Source organism: Glandiceps talaboti, chromosome 7 (genome assembly GCF_964340395.1).
Source record: "Glandiceps talaboti chromosome 7, keGlaTala1.1, whole genome shotgun sequence".
Taxonomy (NCBI): Eukaryota; Metazoa; Hemichordata; class Enteropneusta; family Spengelidae; genus Glandiceps; species Glandiceps talaboti.
In genome coordinates, this window is record NC_135555.1 from 16,200,736 (window position 1) to 16,216,878 (window position 16,143).

The window sequence follows — 16,143 nt, forward strand, 5'->3', positions numbered from 1 at the left end:
CATATGGCTAAATTTCAAGAAACTGTAACTTTTATGAAATCAATCCCAGAGAAGCTACTGAGTTTGTATCACCTTGTCATATTTATAACAATGGTTTTTTCAAAGTAAAGCTTAACTTTGTAAGAGTAGAAACATATTAGTTATATAGTTCAAGTACAAATGTGGTCTGTTTTATTTGGGAATGAGTGTCAAGAGAAACAATGTGTTCTAACATTCAAATGCCAATTTATGACATTAGGATACATGAAAACATAAACTAGTTAATGCTTATTGCCTAGCCAATGAGGGCTCTAACAGATATCTATTACCCTGATGGCTTTTTATGTAGGAACCATTTCTCGAGGATGAAAGCCAAGCTGAGCAACAATTTCCGAAGGCTGAAAGTCAAGTCAAATAGTTGCTACATAACAGCATGAGGAGTAGTATGACGATTACTAGTGCCCGAATAAGGCAAGGCGATAAGTGTTTTATAACACATCACATTCTCAGACATATATTCTTTCCATAGTCAAAGCAAATCACAGTAGGACGTCATGCTATGAATAGGGTCTGCTGTATTCAAATTAGGGTCATTATGGGTCATTAGTCCATACCACATGACACAATCCAAACCAATCACTGAAGGCTGCCTGAAAACGATTTGTTATAAATCATATTATTGGGCACCGTATCAAGTTTACAGGTACTTTTGTTGAACGTCATATGATAAAACACTGATAATTTGATTATGGTTGCGGTTTTAATTTTCTGATTCTACTTTGATTTGGAAAGGAAATTTTCAAAGTTATTTTTTATGAGAATCCTAGTATATATTAACTAAGTGATGACGAGGAAGGAGCATGTTATCGATACCCTTTGTAATATTCTTAATTTAATCTCAAAGTCATCATTGTTGAGATATGCTGTATTTCCATTAACCTTAAAAAAATTGTGTGGTTTGGTTACTAGGGTGCTATATTCTACAACATATTTTGGTCATCTTTGATGTGATCTATCAATGAAGACCACATTCGTAATACTTGTTTTCAACTTTTCTGTGAAATAATAGCTATAAAATATAGCGTTTATCAGGTGCTGGCAGAATAAAATGTGTAGAGCATCCAAAATATTTGGTGTCTGACTCTTTTACAGTAGAGAAGGGTGTTGAAAAAACCCACGAGGTCTCTTTGTAATGATGGCACAACATGTTCCAACAGTCTGAAAATTTACTCGAGCTTGTAAGATGTGGAATTTCAGAAAATGACCAAAATGGGTCACAAAACAAATGATAAAGATGGTGAAACTAGACTTGTAGGTAATACGGACAGATTGTCTGATGATGTTGAAATTTATTCCTGTTTATATATTTCCAATTTTATATGTCATTGATTTTTGTGTAACTTTGTATCAATGAATCTTGTACTGCAATTGTATATGTTATTAGCTTTACACCTTTGAGGTAATTGCCTCAGCATTGCTTTTGCAAGAGATGGAGAGGTGTGAAGCTACGGTGTTTACTTCCCACTTTACCTCGCCCTAGTGTACGGTAGGTCTCTCTTTGGGGCATTGATGAATTCCATAGCTCTGTTTTTAAAAAAAGATAACGCAATATATAGGATTGAGGGGAAATGATTTTTCTAAGTATGGGAAATACTACGATGAAAGTGGTCTCCCTTATTACCTGTAACAAACACAGAATCCCAATTCATGAATATGTATGTGTTCATCATGGTAGAATATTTCATTGGCTTGCATCATCCAATTTCATGTAGTTCCAGGCTATGACAGAGGATGAAATCCAAGAACAATTCTAGAGGTCCGTTGATCTAGTTGGTATGATGCTTCCTTCGGGAGGAAGATGTCCCGGGTTCAAATCTCGGACGGGCCCCTACCCTTTTACATTTAGGTCCTCGTAGTTAGTTACTTTTTGTTTTGTTTTTGCAGGTACTGTAGTTGCAAGACATTTTACTGAAGACAGTACGACTAGATTTAGAACTCTAGTCTGAAACGTGCGACGTATTGTAGCATATAGCGTGTTTTGGAATTAGGAAACCAATCTGATTAAAATCTGACGTGGTGAATACGGCTCGATTTCTTTATTTACATCTATTTCCGGCAATTAGTGTCGTTCATTTTCGATTTTGTTCTTCCGGTGTGATCGCCGCCTTCCGGTGTGATCACTCTCTGAACAACAAAATCGATAATACAGGTACTTGACACTAAACGAAGGAAATAGATGTAAATAAAGAGATCTAGCCGTATTCATTAGATCAGATTATAATCAGATTGCTGGGAACCAAGCTTCCATATTCGCCACGCAACCATCCTGGGGGTGGGACCCGGTGGTGGGATGGGGATACTCACCTAGCAAGGACATATATACAAATGTATGGCGGTTGTGATCCCGACTCATGTAGCCCTTTGATTCTTTGATTTTAAGCATCAAGTATTGTGGTTTTGACCCCGTCTTTGACACGTAGAACATTTAATACCATACTGGTGATTTTCACATTTTGGAGACTTTTGATTCCTATGTTCTGACAGAATGTACACATTTGACCATTAGTTTCTGGCTGAAATGTAGACGTCTCACCCCTAGTTTGTGGATTGTGTATAGCATTTGTATTGTAATTTGAATTCGCCATGGGTACACCTGGCCAAATCCCCCCCCCCCCCCCCCACCAACTATCACGTCACCTTTTTTTTAAAGTTGTGCAAAATGATGAACCCGCACCCGCAATAGTTATCATGCACTTAGGGGGCCTTCCGTCTCTAGATATTCTATAGTGGAAAATTATTTCACAACAGTTGCATCATTTTAATGCGAATAAAATATTTGGAAGTATTTTTTTGCATCCCCCAGTAAGGTCCGTTGGTCTAGTGGTATGATGCCCTCTTAGGGAGGGGGCGATCCCGGGTTCAATTCCCGGACGGGCTCATTACATTTTGAATTTTTTGGCAAAGATTTTGAGTTGAGTGCGAAGTACGAGTGTATTATATATTCAACTGTGTGAAATATCATATTGTTGCACAGATACAGCATCGCCCAATTCAAGCAAGAACAATTTGTTGTCGTCAAACTGAACATCTTTATTAGGAAATTCCGACTCAATTACAATACTTCCTTGTCTGTGATTACAATTACTGATATATATGTTATTGACTGTTTATGACGGCTCGACGACATACAAGAGTTTTGACGAAGATTAAAAACGGTATATTGAAAATGACCGCTTGGGGGCGCTATACTCGTTGCAGCAAGAAGTTATCAGTCCGGGTTTCAATATCTTACATCATAATAGTTGTAATAGAAGCAGTTTAAATAAAAAAGTAGTTTTTGGTTAACTTTAACAAGGCTCGTTGGTCTAGTTGGTATGATACCTGCTTTGGGAGTAGGTGATCCCGGGTTCGATCCCCGGACGGGCCCTTCAGTTTTTCATTTTGGGAATGAAAATTTGGCATTTTAGATAATGTGTATAGCCTCACTATACTATGTACGATATATCTGTACATGTATCAATAAAACTCATTTCTAATACTGTATGGAGGTCTAATATTGTCCAGTCTGATAAAATTATGATTGATCTTAAATTCCTCGAGTACAGTATAGGCATACAACAATATCCTTCTCCTCTCTCCTTAAGTTGTGCCCACATAATAACAATATATACGTAATAGATATACACTTCCGTAGCGATGGAATAGCCCCAAACTCGATTGACCTCGAACCCCTAGTTTCTGTAGTGATAAACATTATATAGTTTCTGTTAATATTTCCAGACCACCTTCTTGTAAGAACAGCAATATATTTATGGATGTATCTCCCCTAATACATCCATGATAAAAACTCACATATATTTCCTGTAATCAATGCCCATATGTGTTATTTTCTTTTCTTCTTCCTTTCTCCACTCGAAGCAAATTTCAAGTTCCAAATTTTTTCGAAGGTGCGGAGACATTCTTCATGGAGTTCACCACTTTCACTGAATTGTCCTTTCTGTTAGGTCAAACATGTGTGTTGACGACAGGTACAATAGTAGTTATAATTATGCAATATTGTTGTCTAAAAAGATGTGATATCTGACAGCTGTACGTGTGACAGTTGCATGGTGCATGTGGAAACAAGTAACACGTGCTTTCAACTCCAGAAGACCTAGCCAGGGCCTAGGGGTCGGATATAGATTGTCCTGGGTAATGTTTCTTTAGGAGCTTTAGCGGAGTATTTTATCTGAAATGATTATATCCTTTTATCCCGCATGATATAAACCAATTGTACTTGTCAGCAATTTAAATAAAAATGAGGCCATTCCGATCGAAAGTACTATAGGTTTACTTATCCTGAATAGAATAATGTCGATCAAGAAAATATTCCCGACTGTTATACAGCTGAGTCATTGATTTCGAATTAATTGCAATCAGAATTTCCCGAAGTAGTTTTTATCTACATCACTTTTGTGTCAATGGTCCATTTTCAAAACTGTAATTGTGCAGCAGGAGTGACAAATTTGAAAGCCGATGTAGTCCATGGAATGACTTCACGATTGACAGTTTGGCACTATCGTGCACATCAAAGATGTAATCATGCAGGAATTCGCAAAATGTCAATAGTATGGCAATCCGTTCAGGCTAAAAGTAGTTTCTTTCGGTGTTACAGACTAAAGTGAAAGTATTCTTTTTAAATCGAGATTTTCAACCGTGGGAAAACTGTCTATCGTGCTGATTTGTAGACTTCCATCGATTTTTAAATGTGAATTGTGATGTATAATCTCTGGTCTGCAGGATAGGCATTTTGATTTTCAAGCATGCCAAATATGTTTATCGCGGAGTCATTTCTGGGCTATGTAAGGCATTTCGGGCTGCGAGATACACATTTTTAGCTTTCAATCCTGGTAAAAAATCTATCGTGAAATGATTTCTATAGATACACTCCATATCAGTGATTTTCAGAAATGCCAATCATGACACAAGATTACATTGTTGATCTTCACGATAGACACATTTAAAAAAAATCACCAGTACTTTTTCGTCTTTATGGTAGACATTTTTAATTTCACTTTTGACACATTCTAGATTCAAAAGACCCGTGCCAAAAATGTGAAATTAATATGTCTTGTCCAAAGCTCACCCACAAAAACAAATAAACAAATTTTGACAAAAAACATTCAACAATCCAATAACATATTAAAGTAACATACAATTATTTGCCAAAGAATCAAGCGACTGGTGATGACATCAAATATGGCAGGCCATTGTGTTGCAATATTCAATAGAACACATTTTCATGCACACAATCAAATCGTATTCATAAAAATTCATGCTTTCATTTGTAACATTCGTGTTCTTAAAACCGATCCCAATTTTAATAAGATGTAAAACTCAATGTTTATATTAGTAAATTAAAATTTCATTTTGCCACTCATTAACTTCTATTACATGTATTTTTATGTTCGCCAATATTAAAATTTGCTTTCTAATTTTCAATATTGTTATTATTGATGAATTATTCTTGTATTCCGTAAATTACATTCTTTTTATAGTTGACCAATATATTTGATTGACATAAATTTCATATCCTCATATGGATGCAAGCTACAAATTAAATCACCTCTTTTCCAAGACCGCGTCGTTCATCAAAACGTACGCATGAGTATTGCCATTCAAGTAAAATGTATGTTGTGTTTGCAAATTTTCATTTGCATCTAATTTGCATTCAACATGTTGCAACTTCAAATGTATACATGTAAATCACGTGGTTTAGTAGCGAGATAAAATAATTTTAATAAAGCAAACATAATTGTGTTCTTTTTGCCTGAAATGATAAGTGAGTGAGTGATTGATTGATTGATTGATTGATTGATTGCGAAAACAATTTAGAGATGACGAGAACTTAGTTTTTAAAATGCGGAGTACACGTTCCTTTAAAAAAAAAATAAGTGAAAAAAACTCATAACATATGAAGATTATATGACAATTAAAAACATCTCCCAAACGACTGGTGCCAGTCTATGACGATAAGGAAAGTGTACAGAACTACGATTACTATCATCATCTCCACTCATGACGTATAGGGAAAGTCCTTATTCTAACACAGAAGTCTGTGCTACCCCCACTGGGTTCAAATAAACGTGATGACGTTGTCGCGTCCGCCCCCACATGATTTTAGTTTCAGACTGGAGATGTGGAGTTCGGTTAATGAGCAATTGTCTATAGAAACTAACCAATTGTAACTGCGTGTCAATTTGTGATGGATTACTACTGACAAGCGTCGTCATTTACCCTTCGCGCCCCCAGCGGGGGTAGCACAGATTTCTGTGCTAAGATAAGGACTTTCCCTATACGTGAATGGAGATGATGGTAGTAATCCTAACGCGTCATTTAGGAACTAGATTAACTAGATTTGACAGTAGTATGTAAACTTTGCTGGCGATAATTGTATTATTTTGTTTGATAGCATAAATTTCTCTTTTATTGACGTATCACCTGGTACCGTCTTTGTAATTCATTCGATTTAAGTTTTTCGATAGTGATGTGATGGCTTATTTAAATTGGGGTTAGTATTATATTACAGCGATTGTTTATGAATGGTCCTCGGTGTACACGTTCAGAGGATGGCTTAATAAATGGTATACGTCTGAAGGCGACATACGAGCTGCTGTCAGCAATAAAAAAACCTGGTTTGAATTTCATTGTCTTGCATCATAAAAATTGTAATGCATGTAATTTTATTGAAAACTCGTTTAAACAGTAACATATATGTATAAGAGTTAGATTCTAATTTAAGTCGTATCGTTCTTTTTTTTTAATTTGAAGTCTAAACTGTATGTTATCCTATCTTATGGGTTATGGCAAAAGAACTTGTCAAAACAAATATTATGTTACAAAAAGCACACAATAAAGGTAGAAAATCAGACAAGCAAACAAACTCACATACATACATACATACATACATACATACATACATACATACATACATACATACATACATGGATTTTTTTTCAAAGGTTGCTCATAAAGGTTCTTCCATTTCCACAAGCTGTCTTCTCTCTTTGAGAGGTAACATGTTATTTGTATGGCTATAGGACATGTACTTTCTTTCACAAGAAGTAAAGAGCGGATAAACGTCTTCATTTTACAGTTATAGCGCCTGGGTGGTATTTTAGGTAATCAAAATAAGATAGTTCAAAAGCGTACAGACTGAAAGAGATATAGCTTATTAGGATTTGTTTTGTATACAATGTAGGGGCTGGGTCAAGGGCTTCACCCAGCTGCAGAGAAATTACACTTATTCGACTTCAAATAACAGAAAATATCGTTTTCATCCATTATGTTACGAAAATGAACAGACTACTTAACTCTACGAAGATTGACTAGGCATATATAGCACGCAATTTGTATAGAAAATACTGTATAAAATTTGCCATTGAAATTTTTGCAACTTTGATTCCATTCTCATCTTAAAGAGCAAAACAAGACGTTGACCTTCTCATCCTACTGAATGAAGAGAAGTTGAGGATGTTTTATATTAAGGAATAAATAACCTGATGTGATTGACTTTCTGACAGTCTTAATTTGACAACTGCTGGGGTAAATAGAGGAAGCTTAAGTGTTTCTTTGTCATTACCATCTCAACTTTACCCTTTTTTACCCTGGTCATGGAATTACATAAAGAATCAATTGCCATCATGAAAATGATGAAGATTGCTTCTGTTCATGACCTTTCAACCGATTTGTATCGTTAACAATAGCTGTTATGTATACAGTACCTCTTTCAATGAGGAAGAGGCTAAATACAGTAATTTGTTGGCCAATATTCTTAATTGTTGCAAATGACCAGGAACGGCGATTAACACGCGCGCGCGCGCACACACACACACACACACACACAAACACACGCACGCACGCACGCAAACAAAACAAACAAACAGACAGACAAACAATCACACACACGCACGCACGCACGCACGCACGCACGCACGCAAACAAAACAAACAAACAAACAAACAAACAAACACAAATGGTAACAGACACATGGTACACACAAAATCATTCGCACAGACAGACAGACAGACAGACAGACAGACAGACAGACAGACAGACAGACAGACACACACACACACACACACTCACTCACTCACTCACTCACTCACTCACTTAAGTAACACAATATATCGCCTCTCGTTGCTATCGTGAGGGAGACGAGCATGATAGTTCATATGACTGTACTACATTATAGCACCCTACTGTACCTGCTGTGTGTACCATGAAAATGCAATCATCCAAGGGAATCCATTGATCCATGTATATCTTCACAAACACTGTGGTTTTAAGAGGACCATTCAACTTATATCAATAGCTTTGTTGCTCCGCGTTGATCTGAAAACTGGAGTGATTTTTGAAAATTAATTATTATTTTCATTTATTGGAACTGCTTTTATAAGCTCTTATAAACGCACTAAAATATGAACATGAAAACTGACCGTCTTCAGTAAATTTGCAAATTGCAAGTCCTTGTTTTATTGCCGTTGGTTTCTTTATTTGTTTCTGGAGAATTGAAAGATCAAAGTGGAACATGAATTGCCGCTATGAAGCTATAATATCTATCTGGTTCAAGGCTGTATCGTAACAGCTTTTGTGAATTACATATTAAAAACAGGTAAAAATCAGCTGAAAGTTACTTGGCGTGAACATTCGATCAAAACAATGGCAACAAACTGTTAAAATGGCTTTTTGTGGTTTGGGTCCTCAAAGTTAAGAAATGCAGGGAAGATAAAATCAGTATCGCCTTTAGTTGCCCCTTTAGCAAATCTACCTTGCTGACAGAAATGCTGAATGTTAACAGTCGATGAGTTTAAGCCAGAAACATTTTATTCTACTCATGAGGATGTCGTAGTGTGTATAGATGTGACGAGTGACGTCACAAGCATATTACAATGAAAATCACGTGACCTGAAACAAAACGTAGTCGGTGACCCGACAAAAATCTTACTAACACTGCTACATCTTATCGTCTGACTCAACAAAAATCTTACAAACTGAGAAAGGTTTCGAAGAAGACGATACGATGTAGCAATGTTCGGAAGATTTTTCTCGAGCCAGACGACGTTTTTATTTGATTCATGTCTCGTTATGTTCACTGTATCGTGCTGTTACATGTACTGCTATAACAGTGAACGATCTGTCATGTGCAGAAGAGGACATTCAAACAGCAGACTTCGGGCATTTAGCACGCGACCTGTGTTTTTGCGGTGAACAGTTTGACATTAGTGAAGTGTATTTTTGATTTGTTTACTTTTCATTTTGTGTATGTATGTATGTATGTATGTATGTATGTATGTATGTATGTATGTATGTATGTATGTAACTTTTCTGCGATGTAATTATTTTCTCCACCTATTTTGTTTTCATAAATAAATTCCTTAAATACAAAAAATGTATGTATTTCAATGAACAGTTTTGTCGGTATGCATAACAGAGCGAATACTGTCTTCATCAAATTATAACATGATACTATGTTCGTATCTATAGTAGTTAAATATCGGGTTAGACATAACCTTATCTCAATTTCTAGGTTAGATGTGTCGATACAAATTTTACTCAGTAAACCGGTCGGTGGTCAGCATTTGCGTTGACGTGCATTGATGCTAAATATATCTATTAAGCACACCATTTAAAATAGAATCCTCAAGAGAGCTGTTGTATATAGCGCTTATGCACAGATTGCGGTGTGTCAAAGACAACATTCTTTCGGTTGGTTCTGTAAACGTATACAATACCAGGGCTTATCGATGTCTCACCGTACATAATCACGATAACTCTCCTTATGGAGTTACAAGGGGTCTATAAAGAGGATCTTGAAAGGTCGGCCAAACAGACTTTAAACATTTCTTGTGCTTTCGGTTCAGAATCGATATCACTGACATTTTTTTTGAATGCAATGGTAATGTATTATGTAAGGAAACGTTCAGTCTGGTTTATAACTCCCAGCACACTTTTGATTATTACTATCTGACTGACTTTTTCCAGAGTTCCGAGGCCACAATCACCACCCAGTCTGTCATAATCTGCCAAACATTGAATATTCACCTTCATTATACAAAGCAAACAGGAATGCTAGAATAATAAAATGTTGTCGAAAATAAGTGTCATCTAGGCGGCTTTCTATTGATTTTATTCATCAAAACTTTATCCATTTAGATGACATACCAGTAAATTCAAGACGATGTAGATGAGCAATAAATCCCGTTCTTGAAGCGGCGATTCGCAGTGTTCAATACAATGGCCTGGTAGATATGAACAATAAAAGTAACATACTACAAGTCATCCATTGATTGGTTTAGAACAAGTCACGCGCTGTAAAAGTACACAGCAATAGTATATGCAATGAAATTATATCACCAAGCTCTCGGTCGCTTCTTTCTGGAACGTATATTAAATAACTAGAGCACGGTGACGTCATTTAACAGATTTCAAACATGCTTCTACTACGTATATACAGTTTTGATACAAAACAGACATTAGAAAATATTGCCGCAGTACAACATATGGTCACATTCGGGTTTTAGGTAGGTAGTCCGGAAGGACATAATTAATTTACAAGAAAAGCAAAATATGACTTTGTTTTGGTCACCAGCTTAGTTGGAAAACATGGCGGACAATCAAATTGCTGAGTGTTGGGTCTCCTGCAGTGATCACGTGCAGACTATTATTAATAGCGGGGGAAAATAATTGCCACGATATTACATCTATTTAGTTTCCATGACATGTTTGGTATCTTGTTACATATCACTCATATTATTAAATACCATGTATACTTGAAATGATATCTATATTTATATTTCACCAGAGACATATTTAATTAACATTGAAGGTATGACAACTCATGCGAATAGTAACTATGGGAGTCTTAAAGTATCTCATCGACATCAATCAATCAATCAATCAATCAATCAATCAATCAATCAAAATAATTTGTAGAGCGCCAAAATCCAGGCAAAGTTCTGCTCAGGGGCGCTGGATGGTTAATCCACACCGTAGGCTTTACAAAACAAATGTGTCTTCAGTTTTCTTTTGAAACAATCAATAGTTGGTGCAAGTTTAATGTCAGTTGGCAGTGTTAGTATATGTCTGTTTAAGACGAAATTAATGAAAGCTGTCACAAGAAAGTGATCTGCGTGTCGATGCAAGGAGTTGTTCATCCCTTGAGGGGCATCTGACCTACTGGACAGGAAGAGGCAATCGCTCTCTTTCTGCTCCCGTCTTAGCAGAAGTACGTTGATAGAAATTCACAGTAATTTACAATGACAACACACAGAAACCAGCAAGACACTGCAAATTCTATACCTCAAGATAGCAAGATCAAAAATATTGCTACATTTAGTCTAAATTTACAATGACAACACACAGAAACCAGCAAGACACTGCACATTCTAGACCTCAAGATAGCAAGATAAAAAAATATTGCTATATTTAGTCTAAATGAAATAAACTATTTAAACTACTGCAACTGCACGTAGACACACAGGCGCCAATGTTGTAATGTCTGCATTTCATATCTGCATGTGATTCTTTTGCAAGAAACTGTATTCATTCAAATTTGTTATCTTAAAATGTAGCATACGCATCTTTATTTGGTTTCTGTGACTATATCAAACAGAGCCAGTTAACACTAACATGAAACAGGTTGTGATGACGTAATGTTTGTGCACTAGTATAGTTCCATTCATCAAGTTGTTATGTCTTTGTGTGTTTGCAATATTTATTCTCGGTACTTTCTAGAAAGATAATTTATGGATGAAATAACCCGTATCTTACGACTAGGAACTTGTAGCTTACATACTTAAGATATATTACACATTTGGATCTTGGATCTACCCTGTATATAAAGGAGCTTAATACGGAAAACGTAGCAGATATCGATTGCCAAGTGGACGGTGCTGTTTCGTTTCGGTGTTTCCATCCCGTTATGGCTATATGTTTTAAACACCTGTATTTGTATATATACATATCCCAAAGGATTTCGACCATTCGCAGGAAAGTGTACATGTATATATAGTATACAGTGTATCGTTTCATTTCACAATTCAGTTTTTAAAAATATAATATGTCACGACATGAATACCTAATAAAACAAACGAAATATTTCTGAAAATCAAACTGTGCCGGTTACATGCATTTAAAACGTACACAGTCGTTCACATTATTACCGACGGGGTATGTATACAGCGGGTAGCTCTAAATGATTCAGTTACTTGTACGTACATGAAAGCATCGTTTCCAAGTTCTCACAGAAATTGTTTGCTGATTCTACGCCATTACATCCAATGCTCTTTGTCTGGTTTTATGCCTTCATACCGTGAATGTTCCATACAACGGATGCGCTTTAGGTATATTAAAGTGTTTAATATCCTTTGAAAATCCAAATTTGACAATCCATATTTGACCTATTTTGAAATCTTAGTGGATATACATATAGTGAATCACGACTAGGTAATAAGCAGAGTCAAAATCAGTCAAACCTGGCACGTTGAACACATATGGTGGCTAATCGCTTTCAGAGCTTGTACTCATTACTTATTCTATTCAGAAGGTGGGAGTACATTAGGAGAGACCAATGAGCAAGGCCCATGGGTGTATGTTAGAAGGAAAGGAGACACCGGTGAGCGCGGAGAAATGAGTTCAATTACATAGCATATTTCAATGTACGTTTAGGTCAAATGACGTCCAAATGAAATTGTTAGCCCAAGGGAATTCACATGTCCCTATATAATCAACAACTTCGCACCCTATTGGTAGGGGTAGTATAATGAACAAATACTCTAGCCGTGCTCCTACGTTACGCTATGAGAAAGGGTTAACATAGTGTGGTTGCAATAACATGATATTCTCTCGCGAGATTACCCAGAGAAGATAAGGCTTGGGTCAGAATTTAAGGCGGCGGGGGGGGGGGGGGGGGGGCTGGATTAGAAATGGAGGAGCCTTGAAATGAAAATGAGGGTTCAAGAGAGGGGGGGGGCATGAAATTTTCGATGGTCTGAAAGAGGGGCCCCGAAATATTTTGCTCATGATTTGAACAAAATTAAACCGCAAAACCTTCTAAAATCTATATTCAGTGTTGAGTTGGGTGACATCCATGCGAATGAATTTGTATATGCCTTCCCCTTTCAGTCAGTCTGTCTGTCTGTCTGTCTGTCTGTCTGTCTGTCTGTCTGTCTGTCTGTCTGCCCCCCTCTCTCAGTCTCTCTCTGTCTGTCTGTCTGTCTCTCTCTCTGTCTGTCTGTCTGTCTGTCTCTCTCTGTCTCTCTCTCTCTCTCTCTGTCTCTCTCTCTCTCTCTCTCTCTCTCTCTCTCTCTCTCTCTCTCTCTCTCTCTCTCTCTCTCTCTCTCTCTCTCTCTCTAAAGTGCTTCCTGTTGGACACCACCTCCCACACCCTCCTCACTAACTATCATGGGATGCTGTTTCTGCCCATATTGAAAGATAACAGCCTGCTGACTAAGTATCTCAAAGTGCAGCCCAAAATGAGACCTTTTTCGCCAAGCCCATATATATTTGTAAAGAAATCTCTCATTGTTATGTATGGACGCTGAAGTTGATTTCCACTGTTAGTTTAATGTAGTGTACCATACTGTACATCTCTGAAGTGGAGGGGGTGAAGAGACTCTATAATTACACATTAAAATATGTGTAGCCGGGAGGGGTTGGGCTACGAAAATCCTTGGGTTCTTTGGGGGAGGGGGCATGAACATTTTTGAGAGCGCGAAGTGGGGGGGGGGGGCTGCGAAATTTTGTTTGACCAAAATAATTTCTCCCCAGGCTCCCCCCTGCTGTAAATTCTGACCCCAGCCTAACTGGGATGCATGACTTCAATCAGAGATCGAAATATTCAATCACGTCATTTTAACTACTTGCGTATAGTGTAGCACGTGTAGAGTAGTGAGGCTTGTACGACTGATCACATCCTTTTAGATATATAGTGCCAGAATATACTTGCCTGTTTTTTAGAGATATAGAGCCAGAATAGTATGATGTCTGCGATTGAATTATCAATATCATTGTGTTTATCCCGGCGAAATTGTCGTAGATACACTGCAGAGCTCAGAATGTACTAACATCACTTGGATTAGGCAGGGCGATGCAATGGACAGCATCACACCGTACGCAGCAGAACTCTCTTTACGATATCACCGTAGTATACCAATAATCGTCCTGATAGTCGTTATTCAGGTTGTAGCTCTGTTAGGCAATACCCTTGTTCTCGTCGTGGTACTAAAAGACAAAACCATGAGAACAGTAACTAATTTGTTGATTTGTAATTTAGCAATATCTGATGCATTCTTGGCAGGGATAGCTATGCCTTTGAAACTTCATGACGTTGCAAGTTATGACGGATTCTTTGAAGGTAGGTGTATGCATTTTATCTTTTACTATATTATGTACTTACAACACATTTCGATTCAGTAACACAATAACCCAAGATAGCAACAACTCCTTTTCTTAAGCTTGTTGGTTGAATCTCGTTCACGTCAACATTGGATCGGCGGTAAAAATCAAAGTGCACAACTAGAATTTGATGATGATAAATGAATACAAAGTATACAACTTGTCTACAAAGCAACTGTACATGATTTCATCATAAACACTGAATTTGGCTTTTAGAAATCAGAACACTGTGTCATTCTATTAATTAAACTAGACTTGAATTTTATTTACTGTAAACAATTTTCAACGTGGTTGATGGTTGGGTGGACATGGCTGCGAAAACCTTTTAGCCCAAACATAATTTAGACTCCGCTTATTATAGGAATCACACACTCAGATTTGCATGTGTTACAATAGTACTATTAAAGCTTTATTAACAACACCATCTAAAACTTTAGACATGGCAGTCGATACATAAAAGGCAAAAAACACCGGGCTGCTGGTATATTGGTGTAGCCGAGTTTTTTTCCAACGGTAGAGTTGTGGCCGTGGTGTTCACTGCAGTAGCGCCGTCGTCGTTCGCTTGTTGTGAGGTAACACATGGTTCGCCGGTAGTACTTGGCTTTTTTATTTGATAATGTGTAGGGTTGTTTTCGATCAGGATATCAACAGGACTTTTCTCGTGCTTGCCCACAACAGATGTTGCAGTTAAGTTACTAGTTTCTGTATGAAGTTGACGATCGATTGAAAAGTTTTAAATGCGATATCAATCTTGGGCGGTACTTTATTACGATAATGCTTTTTCAAAACCGCTGAATCAGCATGGACCACTAAAAAGTATTTTTATGTCGTTCTAAAGAATCCAATAAATATTTATCTGGGTTGGATCGAATTAGATACGAATCAACTTTATTTTTCCTCCTAACCAACATTAATGATATTTATTTTAGTGTTCGTACATACTAGTATATACCATTAATATCGTGACCCCCCCCCCCCAGACTGAACATAACGGGGAGTAAAGTCATTTTATACCTAATTCAATTTACACCAGTACAGCCAAGAATGCACTAGTAGTCGCCATTCTCTATATGCTGACAAAAAATGACTTTTCAGATTTCACCATTAAAAAATATTTCGTGTTAATAAAATTCAAGCGCAGAATTACATGAGTGTGATTTGATTTATAAAAGCTATAGAATGATCGATGTGTATGAAACCTTGTGCACTTCAGTGGACAAGTTGTATACATTGTATTTATTTATTTATCATCATCAGATTCTAGTTGTGCACTTCGATTTTTACCGCTGATCCAATGTTTACGTGAACGCGGTTCAAACCACAAGAAAAGACGTTGTTGCTATCTTGGGTGATTGTGTTTACTAAATCGAAATCCTATGTATGTATGTATGTATGTATGTATGTATGTATGTATGTATGTATGTATGTATGTATGCATTCGTGCGTGCGTATGTGTGTGTGCACGAGTCTGTCACGTTTATATTAAACTTTGTACATCTTTTATGTGTATGCGTGTTTAAAGGCGTATCGATACGACATTACTGTGAGTTAACATCCTTATATGAGTTTTTGATTATGAATAGTATAGCAAAGTTTATACTTGTAAGCTATTTCATATGCACATTGCGATATGTTGGGAGTAGTTTTATCAGACAGACAGACAGACAGACAGACAGACAGACAGACAGACAGACAGACAGACAGACAGACAGACAGACAGACAGACAG

At 37.0% G+C, this 16,143-nt stretch overlaps 3 non-coding genes across 3 annotated transcripts; all 3 read left to right on the forward strand.

Moving 5' to 3' along the window:
• Positions 1–1,794: 1,794 nt before the first annotated feature.
• On the forward strand, positions 1,795–1,867 carry Trnap-cgg (transfer RNA proline (anticodon CGG)). Its single transcript has one exon. It is a non-coding gene; the product is annotated as a tRNA-Pro (tRNA).
• Positions 1,868–2,845: 978 nt separating this feature from the next.
• Trnap-agg (transfer RNA proline (anticodon AGG)) lies at positions 2,846–2,918 on the forward strand. Its single transcript has one exon. It is a non-coding gene; the product is annotated as a tRNA-Pro (tRNA).
• Positions 2,919–3,333: 415 nt separating this feature from the next.
• On the forward strand, positions 3,334–3,406 carry Trnap-ugg (transfer RNA proline (anticodon UGG)). The gene has a single exon. It is a non-coding gene; the product is annotated as a tRNA-Pro (tRNA).
• The last annotated feature ends 12,737 nt before the right edge of the window (positions 3,407–16,143 follow it).